This window comes from Lactuca saligna, chromosome 7 (assembly GCF_052625555.1).
Source record: "Lactuca saligna cultivar CGN05327 chromosome 7, ASM5262555v1, whole genome shotgun sequence".
NCBI lineage: Eukaryota > Viridiplantae > Streptophyta > Magnoliopsida > Asterales > Asteraceae > Lactuca > Lactuca saligna.
In genome coordinates this window covers 156,878,383-156,896,244 of record NC_136423.1, presented here as the reverse complement: position 1 = coordinate 156,896,244, position 17,862 = coordinate 156,878,383, and the positions used below count along the sequence as shown (strand labels likewise).

Here is a 17,862-nt window from a genome sequence, read left to right as displayed (position 1 = left end):
GTGAAAATTCGACTTTGAAGCTCCAAAACTCAATCAAAAACCCTTTTTTATGAAAAACACAAAGAACAAACCCTCCTTATTTTTGCGAGATCTATCCAAAAACGCAAAAATATTTCGAAAATAAGATCAAATAATGCTCCAAATAGAGTTTACGGCCCAAGAACTCGGAGTTTACAGCCGTAAGCTTGGACCGTAAAACACAAAATATTCGATTTTTGGATGAAAAATAAATCTTTTTGACTGATACAACTTGGTTCTGATACCAATTGTAAGTCCCTAATCTTCCCGTGTATCAGTCAGATCCGTTTGATGGTGCGGAATCCCAATCAAACGGATGATGTAGGATCAAAATAGAAGAGAAGGAGAAGAAGAATTAATATGAATTTTGTGTGTATTGATATGAATTATAATCCGGATACAAAAGATTCACACACGATTTCTCTCTTTGGCCGTAAACTACTTCGTGTTCATCAATCATCACTCCTCACCCTAACACCTCCATTTATACATGTTGGATATGGGCCGGAAACAAATGGGCCGTAAATGAGTTTACGACCATAAGGTGTTTACGGCCGTAAACTCCGCCGTAAACTAGACCATAAATTAATATAATATTACATAAAAATAATTGCCTAGAAAAGTAAAGTATAAACCATATTTTTGACCCAACAGACATAATTGTTATGCCGAAAGACGATGATCCAAGATAGAGTTCCAAGTCGGGGATATGGTTTTACTAAAGGTATCACCCTGTAAAAGTGTTATACGCTTTAGGAAGAAGGGCTAGTTGGGTCCCCGATGTATTGGATGGTTATGGTTTTGAGTACTGGATAGGGTAGGTAAGGTTGCTTATCAATTGGATCTTCTCGGGGAGCTTATTCAGTTTAACAGCACCTTCCATGTTTCTCAAATTCGGAATTGTATGGTTGATGATTCATTGGTGGTTCCCATGGATGAGATCCAGGTTGATGAGCGCCTGAATTATGTGGAGAGGCCAGTAGCTATTTTGGATAGGAAGACAAAGGCCTTGTGTAACAAAGTGATACCTTTGATCAATGTTCAGTAGCAACATAGGAAGGGTTCTGAGTGGACGTGGAAACTCGAGGCGAAGATGCATGAGGATTAACCATAATTATATGTTGCATCGGACTTCAAGGACGAAGTCTGATTCATGTGGGGGAGAATTCTAACAACCAATCCTTGCATGTAAATTCCTTCCCTTTGTTCTTAAGTTTTAATGTTGAATTTTTATTTATTTTGGGCATAGATCCCAGTACGCAAGCCGTACTTTCTTAGATCCCAAACCCTAATTTCGGTGTTTTGAGCCATATTTAAGGGCTCTAACTCCATTAAGGCCTTCTATTATCAGTCTCCCCTCCCTTTAAGCAGCCACCTCCAAACCATGATCTCTATTTGTGAGTTTTGAGCTTTTTGAGTGTTTTGTGTTCATCTTTGAAGGAAGGATCCATTAGAGAGAACTTGGGAAGCTTCAAGCCTCATGGATCTTGAACTTGCATATCACAAACATTCTACCGGAGGTATAAATTTCAGAATTTGATGAATATTTTATTAGATCTTGTTAGTCTTTAGCTTTATGTCCTTTTGTCCCATATTCTTTGTCTAGTTGGGTATGATCTATTCCGGGCCTTATAAGTAGACTTCTTAGACATTTTTGTACACATGGAATCATAAAAATGCAATCTTTGTCCCTTCCTTTTTATGTCCTTTTTTCCCATATTCTTGGCACAATTGGGTATGATCTACTACAGGCCTTATAAATAGACTTTTTAGACGTTTTTATGTTCATGGAATCTTAAAAATCCAATCTTGGTCCCTTCCTTCCATCCATGCATGAGATATGGAGCTTGAGATTATGTAATAAGCTGAGGTTTTGAATTTGAATTCTCTTTAGCCATGTAAAGCCATAAAGTTGGAGACTTTACGATTTAGAATGCTCATCAGGTTAAATATGAGTACTGAGTGGAAGGTATTAAGGAAATAAGTGCTTAATGTGAGTTTTGGAATATGAGGCATTTACGTAATGTGTAATCCAGGCTACGCCCACCATAGCCTGGTGGAGTCTCATTTTTAGGATAAGGCTTTGTGCCATACGTAGAGTTGGGAGTACGCAACACGTAGGTCAACAGAATTCTAACTGTTGAGTTTTTGACCTTTTAACTTTTGGTCAACTATTAGGGTAGGTATCAGGAAGGACATAAAGCTAAAGACTAAGAACTTGTGGGATTGAGGTTTTTACCTTCTAACTGTTGAGTTTTTGATCTTTTGCCATTAGAGGAGTTAGTATTAGACTAAGAACTTGTGGGATTGAGGTTTTTACCTTGGTTTTGATTTAAGACTTTTTGGTGAATTGATAGTGTGAGGAGTTTGGATGTCAGTAGCTCTAGTTCGTGTTTTCTTTGACATCTGATTGTGGTGAGTTCGTCCTCACTGTACTCGGGCATCGAAGGCAACAATGTTGGCCCTTCGGACTTTGTGTGTATCTTGGCATATATACTGTGGTATGATGTAGAGATTTGATCGTTGATAAATATATATATGATTACCTATTTTGTTGATTATGATTTGTTATTTGATTATTTATATATGTTGACATATTATGATGGGTTGGGTTGAGGCGCTCCTGCTTTGTGCTGAAGGGCAAGATACCCGGGGCGGTCCAGATAGAATGTAGGCCTTACAAGGCAATCCAATCAGGTCGTAGGCCTATAGAACGGTCTTGATAGGTTGTAGGCCTTGTGAGGAGGTCTAGTCAGGCTGAATGCTTGTATATTTATGTTGTTATCTATTTGGTTGTGTGTGGTATATTGGGGGAAACTCACTATGTTTTGGCTTAAAGTTTGATTTCATGGTATGGATACATCATATGATTAGGGCAATGTGAAGGCGTGATAGTACACATCATCCTTAGATATTTTATTGATAGATGATTTTGGGATACTTTGATTTAACCATAAACTGTTGATTCTTCAAATTTTTACAAATTAAATATGACTAATATCATTACAAAATTCGTAAGTACCACTCATATCATAACAAAATAGGTTACTATGAGTAATACACCACTAGTCATTTCTCAAATAATTTCAATTGTTATAAAATTTCTTCAAAGTGTTAGAATGTTATGATTTGATATTGCCTCGTTGATTGTGTATGCAGAGATTAATCTCAAGGTGTCTCCTATTCGGTCAACTAGTGCATAGGGACTAATAAAAGATTAATCGGAACCTTTTCGGGATGTTTACAACACTGGTCATGCATTTTTATATTCCACTACATTAAAAAAAAATTTAACTCATGTTTATTAATATGTATCTATAACATCCATAAAATTCATGAAAATTTTAAACTTTTAAAACAACCCATAAATCATCATTGTTTACAAATAGTTTGTAAAACTTGTATAATATCAGAGTTTTTCCAAAATCATACAAATCAAAACTTAAGGAGGTGCACGATCACGCCTTCACATTCCCACTATCCTCTGAGGTACCTGAAACATAATCCAAAACTGTAATCCCAAAGCTTAGTGAGTTCCCCCAAAATACCAATACACATACAAATAGCACATATACAATAACAGCATACAATGGGTCCACAACTAACAACCTGGATTACCCATGAGCCCACAATATAAGTCTGGCTTGCCCTTGGCCCATAACTTATGTCTGGCTTGCTCCCCAACCTGATTAGTCCTTGGACTGAACACCACTAAGACCTCAACATATCACTAAGCAATACAAAACCCAACCCACTCAATATGTCGACATATAACAGATAACATCATAAACAAATAGACTGATAGTATCCAGGTAGTCCTACAGATCTACCATACTAGCATATCAAGACTAGAACTCATATATATTCCATAATCAGCATATCAACAATATCAGGCTATTAAACCAATGGGTTGGCTTTGGTGCCTTCGACCTGAAAGTATAGTGAGGAAAACTCACCTCATAAGCTGAACAAAACTGATAAGCCCCAACTCCGAATCTCAGCTCTCTACTCAATGCCTACATCCACCAAGTTACCAATTCCATCAAAATCCCAATAATACCCAAAATACCCTAAAAAGTCGAACTTGGTCAAACATGGTCAAACTCAAAGTCAACAGGTCAAAGCCCATAAACCCACTGAGTCAACCTAACCGAGTTAACTCAACATGGGCTGACCTATGCGAGTACGCAGGGCGTACTACGAAATTACGCTCATCATACACAAGACTTCGCAGAGAACCACCATCGGGGTAGTTGACCAGGTAGGCAGGGCGTACATCAGGTTATGCGGGGCGTACCCTCGCATATCAAACTTCTTCATTAAGTGCTTAATGGATTAAGCAATTGAGCTTATACTTCAGATCCAAGGTCCAGAGGCATACTAAGGTGATAAAGTTCCCAACTTAATGACTTTCCACGTCCAAAAAGTCCTTAATGCAAGATCTTAATCCATTAAGACCTTCTACAAGAAGCATGGAGCCAAACTAGCTAAAGGGACCTCATTTTTATTGCTTAGGATGCTTCCTAGGGACTGAATGGACAACTCAAAACGGCCAAATCAAACATGCATAGAAATACGAATTTTAGGACAAGAAGAACAACATAAAGCTACGAAAATGAGATCCAAGCAAACAAAGCTTCAAGGTGAAGACTTTTTACATTTTGAAGCTTCCCAAGAAGGTGATGATCCAAGATCCACAAGATTGCTTCAACTTCTAAGCTCCTTGATGTAACTCCTTCTTCCTTAAGAACAGAAAGGGCACACTTTTAGCTCAAAATACACTCTAATGGGGTTAGGGTTTGCCAAAAACGACTCAAGGGATTGGAGGTTGGAAAGGTGGGGGTAAATGAGCTATAAAGGTGCTTAAATATCCCTGAAACCCTAAAACTTAGGGTTTCACTCGGACATTAGTACGCCCAGCGTACATATGTGTACGCCCTACGTACAAGGGTGCACCCTAGCACGCGTAGTGTACCCACATGTACACATAGCGTACTCCTCCCATATCCGATTTACAAACTTCACACTAAGGATTCCCATCGCCACTTCCTTCCAATCCACGGAGCAAAATGAAATAAATTTAAACCAATGGATGATTTTGAAAATTCATGAAAACCAGAGTATTACAATATTGCCTTTTTATTTTCCACTTATTTATACACAATGTAGCTATATCAATAGTAGATAACTAAGTGTTGATATAAAAAACATATATTTGAAAAGATGTGTGATTCAAGTATGAAATAATTGAAAAAAAAGTGAGTGTTATCACATTAATAGTTATTTTAACGTGATTTTTTTTCGATAACAGTGTTTCTATATTTAAAATGTATCCTAATTTCTAAATATTCATTTTGAATGATTCATAAGTGTTTAATAAATTTTGTTTGATGTAATGTTATAACAGATGTTGTACTTTTTTATGTTATTAAAATTTGTAGTATTTTTTGCATACTATTTTGTTATTTATATTATATACAAACCCGAATATGTTTTGTACCTAATTTACACAATTTAAAAGGATCTATAAAATCATCAAAAAGTGTAGTATTTTTTTCTTGCTACTTTATTATTTGTTATATATATAGAAATCAGCATACATTTGATATACAATTTACACAACTTAAAACAATCTATAAAATCATCAATTAATAGTAGAAAAACCAATGATACAAACATATTAATGTTAATAAAACTAATATGTTAACTATAGGTTATGTTATGCTACTGACATTAGTTTTTCATGTATAAATATTAAATCACAGTTTGTTAAAATATATTATTTTAATTAAAGAATTATGCTCGCGTGCAACACGCGGGGTTTCACCTAGGTGTACTATAAAAAGAGACATTTTTTCCTTTTACCATTTTCATTTGAAACTCCCATGATTTTTTAATTTATTTATAATAATAATAAATTGGTTAATAATGTTAAATCAGTGTAAAACCTAAATTGTAATCCTAAATTAACTAAGTTAAATACTAATATATCATCATTTACTTCTACTTATAAAATTATATATTTAACTTTTAACATATTATACTTAACTTATTAGTTTTTATTTGTTGTTATATGTAAATCATTATCATTTTAAGGTCATAAGTTTTGAATAGTTTGTATATAATACTGAAATTGTTGATTTATATATAACATTAAATGGTAATTTAAATTGAAATTTCAATTAAAGATAAAAGAAAATTCAAAGATTATTTTTTAAATACTTAAAAGCTATAAATTACATTGTTAATTACAAAACCTAAATTGTAATCCTAAATTAACTAAAATTTTCCAAAAACTATCTTTATAATCATACAAGTTTTCAAATAAGTAACTTAAAAATAACTTATAACAAAAATAGATAAAAGTAACATTATATTAAAAAATTATTTTACCTTTAAAAACAAAAACAATATTTGATATTTTAAATAATTACATTGATATAAATTGAAATGTTAAACAACTTAATATTTTAAAATTTAATTAATCTTAACAATAACTCTAAATAACATTAAATTATATATTATATTAAATTTTATTAATGAGTAACTCGTGGTTAGAGGCTCGTGAGACGATTGGTATTGATGAGTTGAAACCTCCTTTAAGATCGATTAGATTATTAACAAGTAAATCAGAACATAAACAGTAGTAAGAACACATAATGAATCAAACAGATGTTGAATTATTAAGACTGCAACACTATAGAAGAGCTCGATAAAGAACTTCTATTGTAGAGGTATGTTAGGGTTACAATCCTATGAAAGATAATAATTAGAAGCGTGCTAATAATGATGTATGCATGCACCATAAATACTAAACCATAATAATAAAAACACGGTTGGACAAGCCCAAACCGTGATAAAATTAGAACAAATACAAAAGCCCAATGATGCAACTCCTAGACTCAACAATCTCCCCCTTTGCGTCAATTGAGGTGAGAGATCACTTCGGTTGAGTGAGGGTGGATTTCTTCACAGTCTTGAATAGCTTCGGTATGATGGCGAGAAGAGTTTGATGAAAGTCAATGTACCACTGAAGCATATCCGAAAAAAAATTCTTATCAACTTCACTGTTTTGATTACACCTGTAAATAATATAAATAATGTGCTCTAGACAAGAAGTGGAGAACAGGTGTTTGTCATCAAGAGCGAAGAAGCATATTTGGCCTTCGGCTCTAGTGAACATGACAGTGTGATACTTCGGGTCAATTTTACCCATCAACATCATGTTGACGTTGCTTTCCTTACCAATTGGTTTAATTGTGGGCTTCTTCCTTAAGGCAGAGGCAATCTCTTGATCCATCTTGGCAACCTCAAGAATGTGACACACCAACATTTGCTTGATGAGATCGATGATAGGCTCATATTATTGTTGATCGGTCAAAAAAATATTGTTTAAGAGGATCCAATCATGTAGATTTAAGTTTGGCAAATCAGCAAGAGAAATCATATGAACCAAACTGTCAGAGCCTCGGGTCACTTTGAACTTCACATTGATAAAATTCCTTGTCGAAGTTGATTTCAATACCTTGACTGTTGTGATCTTCTGTGCGCTCCAAGTCAAGTATTGAGGTTGAGAGAAAGTGAGATAGTAGTCAATAAATCAACCTTCGGATCAGGAAAGGGGACAATAATTGTTGGCTCAAAGCAATGAAATACGAACGCCTTTCGGTTGATCAGCATGTCGAACTGAGAGTCTTTGGAATTCTCACGATCAAACGAAAGGACTGGTTCGAGCTAATGAGTGCTTGGAGACTCGATTATTTATTTTAAAGGTCTCTCCAATGCATCATTCGCTTTTCTTTCCCTCTCTACCGCTTTCCCTGCAACGCAGAGTTTTTCTTCAAGCTATTGGTCATTTCGCTTTATTTTGAGAGCATTTTCTTCGGTTTTGGGAGCATTTTCTTCGGTTGATACCTCATCTTCAGTTTCTACCTCATCATCATCACCAATTTTCTTCTTGCCTTTGTCCTTCACACTAGAACCCGAAGCTTCATTACCCTTCGGTTCAGTGATAACTTTCGGTTGTGAAGTGGGTTTGCTTGTTAGAAGTTGTTGTCGTTGACCCTGACTTGCATCTCCTACTTGTTTCTGAGGGACAACAGTCTCTAGAACACCTTCAATTCTGCTCGGTATGTCAAGAGTTGGTCTTTAGCTTCTCAGCCAAGTGTCGTCGAATGGTGATAGTAAGGACCGAATCACGTGCTTCCAGGAGATTTAAGAGAAGAAAGTGCACATCACCAACGTATATTTTGATGACATCTCGCTCTGACTTGAGGTTATTGATTTCCTTTTGTGCGCCCAAGTAGTTTCAAGGCCTGAGTCTTAACCTTCATGGTTTTGAGAGCAAGTTCATCCATGACTTTGTTTTCAAGGCAAGATCAACTTGGATTTTATCAAGACGGGCATGGATAGAAGTTCGAAGCTCTTTGTAGTCAGATTTGGTGTTTTGGTGTGCCTCTTCAAAGTGCTTCTTCTCAGCTTGAAGCGATTTGGTAAGATTGTCAACAAAGGCATTCACCTTTTGAGTGTTCTCTTGAGCAGCAGCCTAAAGAGAATCTAGAAAAACATTAGCATTAGAAATTAGTTTTTTGAGATTTTCGGTCGCTTGCTTGCAATCTTTTGTGGATTCTTTGATGGAAATGGTTGCTTTCTGATATGAGGAGGTGGACACGTCAATGACTTTGGTAGCATTGGAAATGGAGGTTTCATTCTCCTTGACAAACTTTTCCAACAAAGCCTTGATAGAAGCCTCAGAGTATGCCTCGCTGGGAGTGGAAGAGGAAGAAGAAAGCCATTTGTTAAGCTTTTCATTAAGATCCCTTAAATGCCTCTTCGTTATAGGAGCATCTTCATCATCATCGCTCTGAACTCTGTATGGGCTATAGTAGGAGTTAAAATCCATATTTGATCCACCAAGAATGGTGTCAAATTCACGTGAGGGAGGTGGAGATAGAGGTTTAGAGGTAATGGGTGTATCGATCCCTGAAGTAGGTGCCTCCGCATCAGATACATTGACACGAACTTGAGGTTCAGTTGTATTTAGTATAGTGGTGGTGGTAATATCATTGAATAAAGGGGTTGGTATTGGTACAGAAGTTGGAGTTGAATAGGAGATAGGAGAAGGGCACGGAGTGATTGTTATAGGTATTGAGTGAGCAGGAGAAAGATGAGGTGAGGTTTAGTTACCTTGATGAGTCGGTGAAGGTAGAGGTTAATTACCTCGGAGTGAACTGTCATCTTGGGAAGCTTCATCATTTCTTGACTCTGGTTCGGGTTCTTGGTCAGATGGACCATATTCAGAATCACTGGAAGAGGAAGCCTTAGGCTTGTGTGCCTTTTTCTTGAACTTTCGCTTCTTAGGAGCGAAAGGAGATGCTTGTTCATACTTTCACTTTTTAGGCGTAGCAACTTTTGATGAGGGACCTTCCTTCTCGCTTTTTTGACCAACCTTCTTCCCTCATTTCACTGGTTTATCAGCAGCATCCAGCGAGCTTTGCATTTCAGGAGTGATCTGCCTCGGTCCCGTAGAGGGAAGCTTCTTGTATTCATTCATCATCTTGCTTTCACAAGAAACACACCTATACATGGATTCAGGAACCGAACCAATGAATAGAAATTTTGTAGGATTAGAAACAATAATTTTTTTTCGTGTGAAAAGTAGCGATTGGCGACATCAATGAGTCTTCCATTGTTGTAATTTTGAACTTCCCCATCGCCTACTGAGTAACTAGGGTCCAAAACCTACCACATGAGATTTTAGAATAGCGAGAAGCTGAGGTGAGACTTTGAACTAATTGAGTCCACAAAATAGACCCATAGTCCTGTTGGAATAGTGTCTAAGGCTGCAACTATATTAGGCAAGTATTTGATCCGGTTGTGCATGATCCTTTTGGGTTGCCTTCACCATAGCAACTTGATGGATGATTTGTTAAAAGAGAGTAAATATTATAAAGGAATACTATATGGTTATTTGATTAATATAAGTCATAGATTAATTGGAATTAATTTGGTGACTTAAAGAGATTAATTAAATAAGAGGGTATAAACTGTCAATTGTTTGATAGTTAAACTTTAGACTATAAATCCTTATCCTAGATAGGATGGATGATTTCTAGGGCTTGGATAAGCCAAAATCATCCATAGGGTTATCAAGGAAAGGATATGGATCAACTTAAAGTCTAAGTTATCCAATTAGGGTTAAAGTTGTAATCCTTAAGGAGTCTACAAGTATAAATAGACCCTAGGGGTGAGGGAATTCGACACACCATCTAAAGTAGAGATACTCTAGCCGAATTCCTCCTCTCTCCTCTCTCCTAAATCATCTTGCTTGCTATTGGTGTTTGTAAGCCATTAGAGGAGTGACATTTGTGACTCTAGAAGCTCCAAGACAACAAGATCAACAAGGAATCCAAAGGTATGATTCTAGATCTTTTTCAATGTTGTTATTTAACCTAATTAGCCATTAGAAGTCTTGGATTCAAAGCATGTTTAATTAGAAAGCCTAGATCCAAGCATTAGGGTTTTGCATGCGCACATAGGAAAGTTCTTATGGCTAAAACCCATCAGTGGTATCAGAGCCTAGCTTGGTTTTCTTTAAATTGTTGCTTGATTAACTGAAACAAACCTGCAAAATTCGATTTTGGGTTTATGAGTCATGGACTCGGCGAGTTCCAAAGTGGACTTGGCGAGTAGGCCTGAATCGGCGAGTCCTTTTGTGTACTCGGCGAGTCCGGGCGTCAGGATTAGGCAAAACTGGGATTTTTTCATGTTTATCTTATGGAAACTTACCTTAATCATATTAGATCAACCCTAATCCGAATTTTTGATATATATGACTATTATCTTGATCTAATTAAAGATATTTATCAACTAATAAAATATTTAATTTCCTTATATGATAATTGATTAATTATTTTGATAATTATCTTAAAAGAAATCTTGGATAAATCAAATAAAGATAATTAGGATATTAATTGTTAATTAGAATTATTTGTTATTTGATCCTCCATGTTTTAAATGTTTAAAACCTACCCTAAAGTTTTGAAATTTATATTTGTGATTAAAAGTTTTAATTTAGACAACTTAAATTTCAAACCCTAGATTTTAAAAGGTTTTAAAATACAACCCTATACTAATATGATATTATTAGAATAATATATATATGTATAACTAAATGCTAGTCTTACCGTTAGTAGGCCTCATTCACGAAGCCGATCTATAAGGTGGGTATAAGGTTACGGCCTATAAAATGGCGCTTAATGGGTGTACACTCACACCCACCGCTTGCTTGATTGGTGGAGGGTCGTTAGCCGAACGGGTAGGATAGGGCAACCTCATCTTCTGATTAGAAGTATAATAAGAAATACAAAGTAATTACACGTTTTAAAAATTTCCCAATCTTAGTTACTTTAGGATAAGTGAATTGATGCAATCCCATGAAATTACACTTTGCACCTTGCTAAGAAGTTAGTGGAGCGTGTGTGGTTTACCGGCACACTAATTGGTTCTAAGCGATGGTGGCAAAGGGTGATTCATTGTTTATCATAGTTCGATGGAGCGTGTGTGGTTTACCGGCACATCGAATAGGTGATCGTTACAATGAAGGCACCATGTGAATTTGCATGGTAATTCACACCCGCTTTGTGATCCTCGGCATCCCAGTCACAAACGAGAGGGGCATATCGAGATTTAAACATGCCATTGAATAGTTTCAATGAATCTCATCCGAACCTAGGAATTCTCAAAAACACTTAGGACTAATAGTTTAAGTTTTGTAATGGAGAATTAGTGAATCGTCATTCACTTACCTTCAATTTATTTGCATGTTAGATTACGGCATCCCTTTTCTAGTATGTAAATGTTATTGTTGGATCCTAGCCCTAATTTTCTTATTGGGTGATAATTAGGGATAATTATTCTAATCTATCTTTGTCCTTTTCTAATTGAAGATGTCAAACGCAAACAACATTGCTGCTAGTTCCTTCACGTTGATGAGCCTTTGCCAAAAGGTCACCTTCGATGGAACGAACTTTAGCGAATGGATAAGATACATTTGCACCATTGCTCGCTATGAGGATAAAGAGTATGTCCTCGATGAGAAGCTCGAGAAAATCAACCCCGAAGTTGCTACTCCCGAAGAAATCACCGCCTTTGAAACTCATGAGCGAGATGCAACGAAGGTACATTGCATCATGATCGCCACCATGAACTCCGAATTCCAAAAGTCCTACGAGGACATGTATCCATACGAGATGCATCAAGACTTGTTGGAGAGATACCACCAAAACGCGAGACAAGAGCGTTATGAGATTTTCACTAACATGATCTCCGCTAAGATGGGTCATGGAGAATCTCTTACCGTGCACCTGCAAAAGATGCAAAGGTATGTCGACCGCCTTCCCAAGTTAAATGTTGACTTCGGTGAAGACTTGGCGATCGATATGGTGCTTCACTCTTTGCCTCCGATGTACAACCAATTTAGGATGACCTACCACATGAACAAAGAAGAGGTCACCCTAAGCAAACTCCAAGGTCTCTTGAGGGTCGCTGAGAGCAACTTCAAGGACAAGTCTGTTGCACCTACTCCCAATCCGTCCGCTGCTCCTGTCTTGGCTATTGGTCAAGGGAAGGGAAAGAAGAGGAAAGCTTCATCGAATAACTATCGCAAGGTGAAAGCCCGAGATGGTGCCTCTTCTAGTGGGACCAAAGTTGATCCCGCTAAGCCCTGCTCCAACCCAAAGGAGGCAGAGTGCCACCACTGCCACAAGATAGGACATTGGAAGAGAAGCTGCCCGGATTACCTACAAGCGATCAAAGAAGGAAAGATCAAGCCATCTTTCGCAGGTATATACACAATCAAATCTAACGATTCTAATCATGCTATTTCTTGGGTTCTTGATACCGGTTGTGGTTATCACATTTGTTCTAATGCGCAGGGACTAAGAAGAAGTAGGGATGTAGAGCAAGGAAGGATCAATCTAATCATGGGGAACAGAAGATCGTCGCCTGTGACCAAGATTGGAGTGTATTCTTTAGTGCTTAGGAATAGTTTGGTTTTAGATTTGAACAATTGTTGTTATTCGCCAGAAATGGCTAGAAACATCATTTCATTTCATGGTTTATATAGACAAGGATTTAGATTTTCTTTTAATAATGAGAATGGTTCTATTTTGGCTTATCTAAGGTAGTGTTTGTTTTTTGTCTGCAGATCTGCGAGACGTCTTCTGTCTGCGCCGCGCAGACCACGCGCAGACATTAGTCTTTGCAGACTGTTTGTTTTTTTGAAGACTGCAGACCTAAAAATGTCTGCACCCCCTCTTCTTGGCGCAGATGTGGACCAGAGTCTTCTAACATCTTCAAACATCTTCTAGCTTAAAAAAACATATATATCTTTATTTTTTTAAAGTTTTTTTTTTAATTTATATTTTTTCCAACTTTATTAATGATAAACAATATGAAAAAAAATTACAAAACTTAAAAAAAAACATTTGACGATACAAACATGATATTTTTAACAAATTTATAAATAAAAATTTATTATAATAATAGTCGTTGAAGTTGTTTATATAAATATGAAAAAAAAAATCATAATATATTCTTATATTTTTTTGCCAAAATTTTGTAAAACTTTATTTAATAGAGTATCATCAATTTCTCGAGAAAATATTTATCGTACGTTTTTAATAGATTTATTTGAAAAAATCGAAGTTTATTTCCATCTATTTATGTATCAAATTCTTTGATTACTAATTATAATGTTTAGTTATAACTTTGCAATCAAAGTTGTTGGTTTTTATCAAATATGTATATGAATTAATACCATTTTTATTTTTATTTTTTATATAATAATACATAAAAGTTGATCTAGATTCATTATATATTTATAATAAAGTCGTAAAAATATATAAAAAATTCGCTTTGAAGTTCTAAAAAACCAGTTTATTTAGATTTCAGTTTATTTTAATAGCCCGCAGATGTTAAAAAAACAACAGTCTTCTTTTTTCAGACTGCAGACGTTTGGTCCACCTCTTCTACTGTAGAGGTCTACAGATGTGGTCCGCAGACTGCAGACATTTTGCCTCAAAAAAAACAAACAGCACCTAAATGGTGTCTTTTACTTTGAAGCTATACCATGTAATGGAATATATGAAACTGTTATGATTGTTGATAACTTAGGAAATGATGTTTTGAATATTGATTCTTCCACTAGTATGGATAAAGCATCCTTGTGGCATTGTCGTCTTGGACATGTCAACAAGAAACGCATAGCACAACTCCAAAAGGATGGAGTGTTGGAGTCATTCGACCTTAGGGAAGATGACACATGCGAGTCTTGTTTACTTGGAAAGATGACTAAGTCACCCTTCACGAGTACTTGTGAAAGGGGTGAGGGGCTATTGGACCTAATACATACCGATGTATGTGGACCCTTTAGATCAACCACGAAGGATGTGAACCGCTTCTATGTGACTTTTACCGATGACTATAGTAGATATGGGTATATCTACTTAATCAAGCAAAAGTCAGACACCTTTGAAAAGTTCAAAGAGTTCAAGAATGAAGTGGAGAATCAATTGGGCAGGAAAATCAAGATACTTCGATCCGATCGAGGAGGAGAGTACCTAAGTCTTGAATTCCACGATTATCTCAAGGAGTGTGGAATAGTTTCGCAATTGACGCCTCCTAGGACACCGCAGTTGAATGGTGTGGCAGAAAGGCGTAATCGAACCTTATTGGATATGGTTCACTCTATGATGAGTCGTGCTTCACTACCTATCTTCTTTTGGGGGTATGCCCTAGAGACTGCCGCCCATATCCTTAACCGAGTCCCTACTAAAAAGGTTGCCAAAACACCTCACGAGATGTGGACAGGGAAAGCTCCCTCGTTGGCACATATCAAGGTTTGGGGTTGTGAAGCTTTCGTAAGACGAGATACTCACGACAAGCTTGAACCTCGAAGTGAGCGATGTATTTTCATCGGCTACCCGCAAACATCCTTTGGATATCTCTTCTATAGACCGAAAGACAATGTTGTCTTTGTTGCGAGGAGAGGAGTTTTCCGAGAGCGAGAACTCATAAGCCAAGGAGACAGTGGGAGGCAAATCGAACTTGAAGAGATTCAAGAGTCGATAGATGAAGGAACCTCTACCGCTGGCATTCAACCCGAGGAGGAAACTCCGGTTGAACTGACGAATCCTTACCTCTCAGACGTTCCGATAGAGTTAGAGTTCATCCCCAGTTTTATGGTTTTCATATTACTACCGAAGGGGACACGTATATTGGTGATGGTACACTAGTAAATCTTGATGAACCTAATAGCTATAAGGAAGCCATGGCAGGCCCGGAGTCTGCGAAATGGAAAGAGGCAATGGATAGCGAGATCCAATCCATGTACGATAACGAAGTTTGGAATTTGGTTGATTATCTGCCCGAACGTAAGACCGTTGGGTGCAAATGGATCTTCAAAAAGAAGACCGACGTGTATGGGAACGTACACACATATAAGGCGCGATTGGTCGCGAAGGGCTTTACTCAAACTCCCGGAGTTGACTATGATGAGACCTTCTCACCAGTTGCGAAGATTAAATCTATTAGAGTGATGCTAGCAATTGCCGCATTTCATGATTATGAGATTTGGCAAATGGATGTCAAGACCGCTTTCCTTAACGGAAAGTTGGCTGAGGATGTTTACATGGCTCAGCCAGAGGGGTTTGTGGATCCGAAGCATCCGGATAGAGTGTGTAAGCTTGAGAAGTCCATTTATGGACTTAAGCAAGCGTCTCGCAGATGGAATCTTTGCTTCGATGAGAAAGTCAAAGAGTTTGGATTTGTACGAAGCGAAGACGAATCTTGTGTATATGTCAAAGCCAGTGGGAGTATAGTAAGCTTTCTCGTTCTATATGTCGATGACATATTACTCATAGGAAACGACGTCCCGACTCTGCAGGAAGTCAAGACCTGGCTCGGGAAGTGTTTCGCTATGAAGGACCTCGGAGAGGCTTCTTACATTTTGGGAATAAGGATAGTAAGAGAAAGAAGTAAGAGACTAATTGGACTTAGTCAGAATACTTACTTAGAGAAGGTACTAAAACGTTTTAGTATGGAAAACTCAAAGAAGGGAGAATTACCGATACAAGGAAATGCCAAGTTGAGTAAGACTCAAAGTCCGAGTACCGAAGCTCAGGTAGCATAAATGAGCCGAGTACCATAAGCTTCCGCAGTTGGCTCAATCATGTACGCTATGACTTGTACTCGCCCTGATGTAGCCTTCGCTTTGAGCATGGTTAGCAGATATCAAGGGAACCCTGGCAAAGCACATTGGATTGCGGTGAAGAACATCCTTAAGTACCTTCGGAGGACGAAAGAATGGTTCTTAGTCCTTGGAGGGAGTGATGACTTGAAGGTGCGAGGGTATAGTGACGCCAGCTTTCAGACCGACAGGGACAACTACCGTTCGCACTCAGGCTGGGTCTTTACCCTAAATGGAGGAGCAGTGACATGGAAGAGTTCCAAGCAGGAAACCGTAGCTAATTCAACGTGCGAATCAGAGTACATCACAGCAAGCGAAGCGTCGAAGGAGGCAATATGGCTAAAGAACTTCATTGGTGATCTTGGAGTTGTGCCGGCCATAAAGGAGCCCATGGAGATTTTCTGTGATAACGAAGGTGCGGTTGCCTTGACCAAGGAACTGAGGGATCATGGTAGATCTCGTCATATCGACAGAAAATATCACTTCATTAGACATCGTGTAGAAGAAGGACAACTCGTAGTGAAGAGGATATCATCAGAAGATAACCCAGCAGATCCGCTTACAAAGGGACTGAGTAGGGTTAAGCACTTGCAGCATGCTAGGAGTATTGGGCTGAAGGATTATATTAATATAGATTAGATAGTATTAGAAACGTATAATAGATAAATGTAATTAACATTTGATGATTAAATAAAGGAGTTTTATTTATAAGTAAAGTTACTGTCATATGTTAATTGTTTAACTATTGTTTCACTTTGCATGTTTTGACTTCCAGAATAATTAAGGTTATTAAGAATAATAGAAATTGTTCAAATGGTCCACAATCGTTCATATGTTGGGAGTAGATATGAATGAAGATTGTCATGAATTGGTGTGTAGAATGTCTAAATGGTGTTAGACATAGCAAGGGTTGCTGCAACGTTCATGAGTGCTTATGAACTGGTTTTGAGCATTGGAATAAACCCACGCTTGCTGGAATCACCTTATGGAATACGATATAAAAGGTGATCGCAAGACGATAATATCATATAATCTTAAAACCTAGATATATGGTTTATTATTTGTTAATTGATTGTGCATTGATAATGCGAAAACGCATCAGTAACTTGGTGTTATAAAACGCATTGTTGTGTATAGTTGGTTAATGAATAAGTAAATGCATATAAGTCGAAGTTTATCTGTAACTTTTATCTAAGAAGGTAAAAGCGATATCTCGGCCGCTCGATGATTTGATTTGACTTATGTGCCGGGCCCGGTCAGAACTGAATTGATGTGTTTGATTATGTTCTATGTCAAATAAATCAGAGATCGAGAAATCTAAATGCTTGACTAACCATTCCATAGGATTGTCAGCATGATATCTAACAGAGGACTGTACGATCCCTTATCTAAAGGACAAGATTGATTAGATCAGAGTTGACAGCGTCTTTGAGAGCTACGATTGCAAACCGAATTGTACTTGTATAGTTACTAGACTTATCCAAGTGGGAGACTGTTGGAATAGTGTCTAAGGCTGCAACTATATTAGGCAAGTATTTGATCCGGTTGTGCATGGTCCTTTTGGGTTGCCTTCACCATAGCAACTTGATGGATGA

General features: G+C 37.2%; 1 pseudogene; it reads right to left on the bottom strand.

The window, feature by feature from the left end:
• Positions 1-8,920, bottom strand: part of LOC145007381 (phosphatidylinositol/phosphatidylcholine transfer protein SFH8-like) — a 143,199-nt pseudogene extending 134,279 nt beyond the window's left edge.
• Between the last annotated feature and the right edge of the window lie 8,942 nt (positions 8,921-17,862).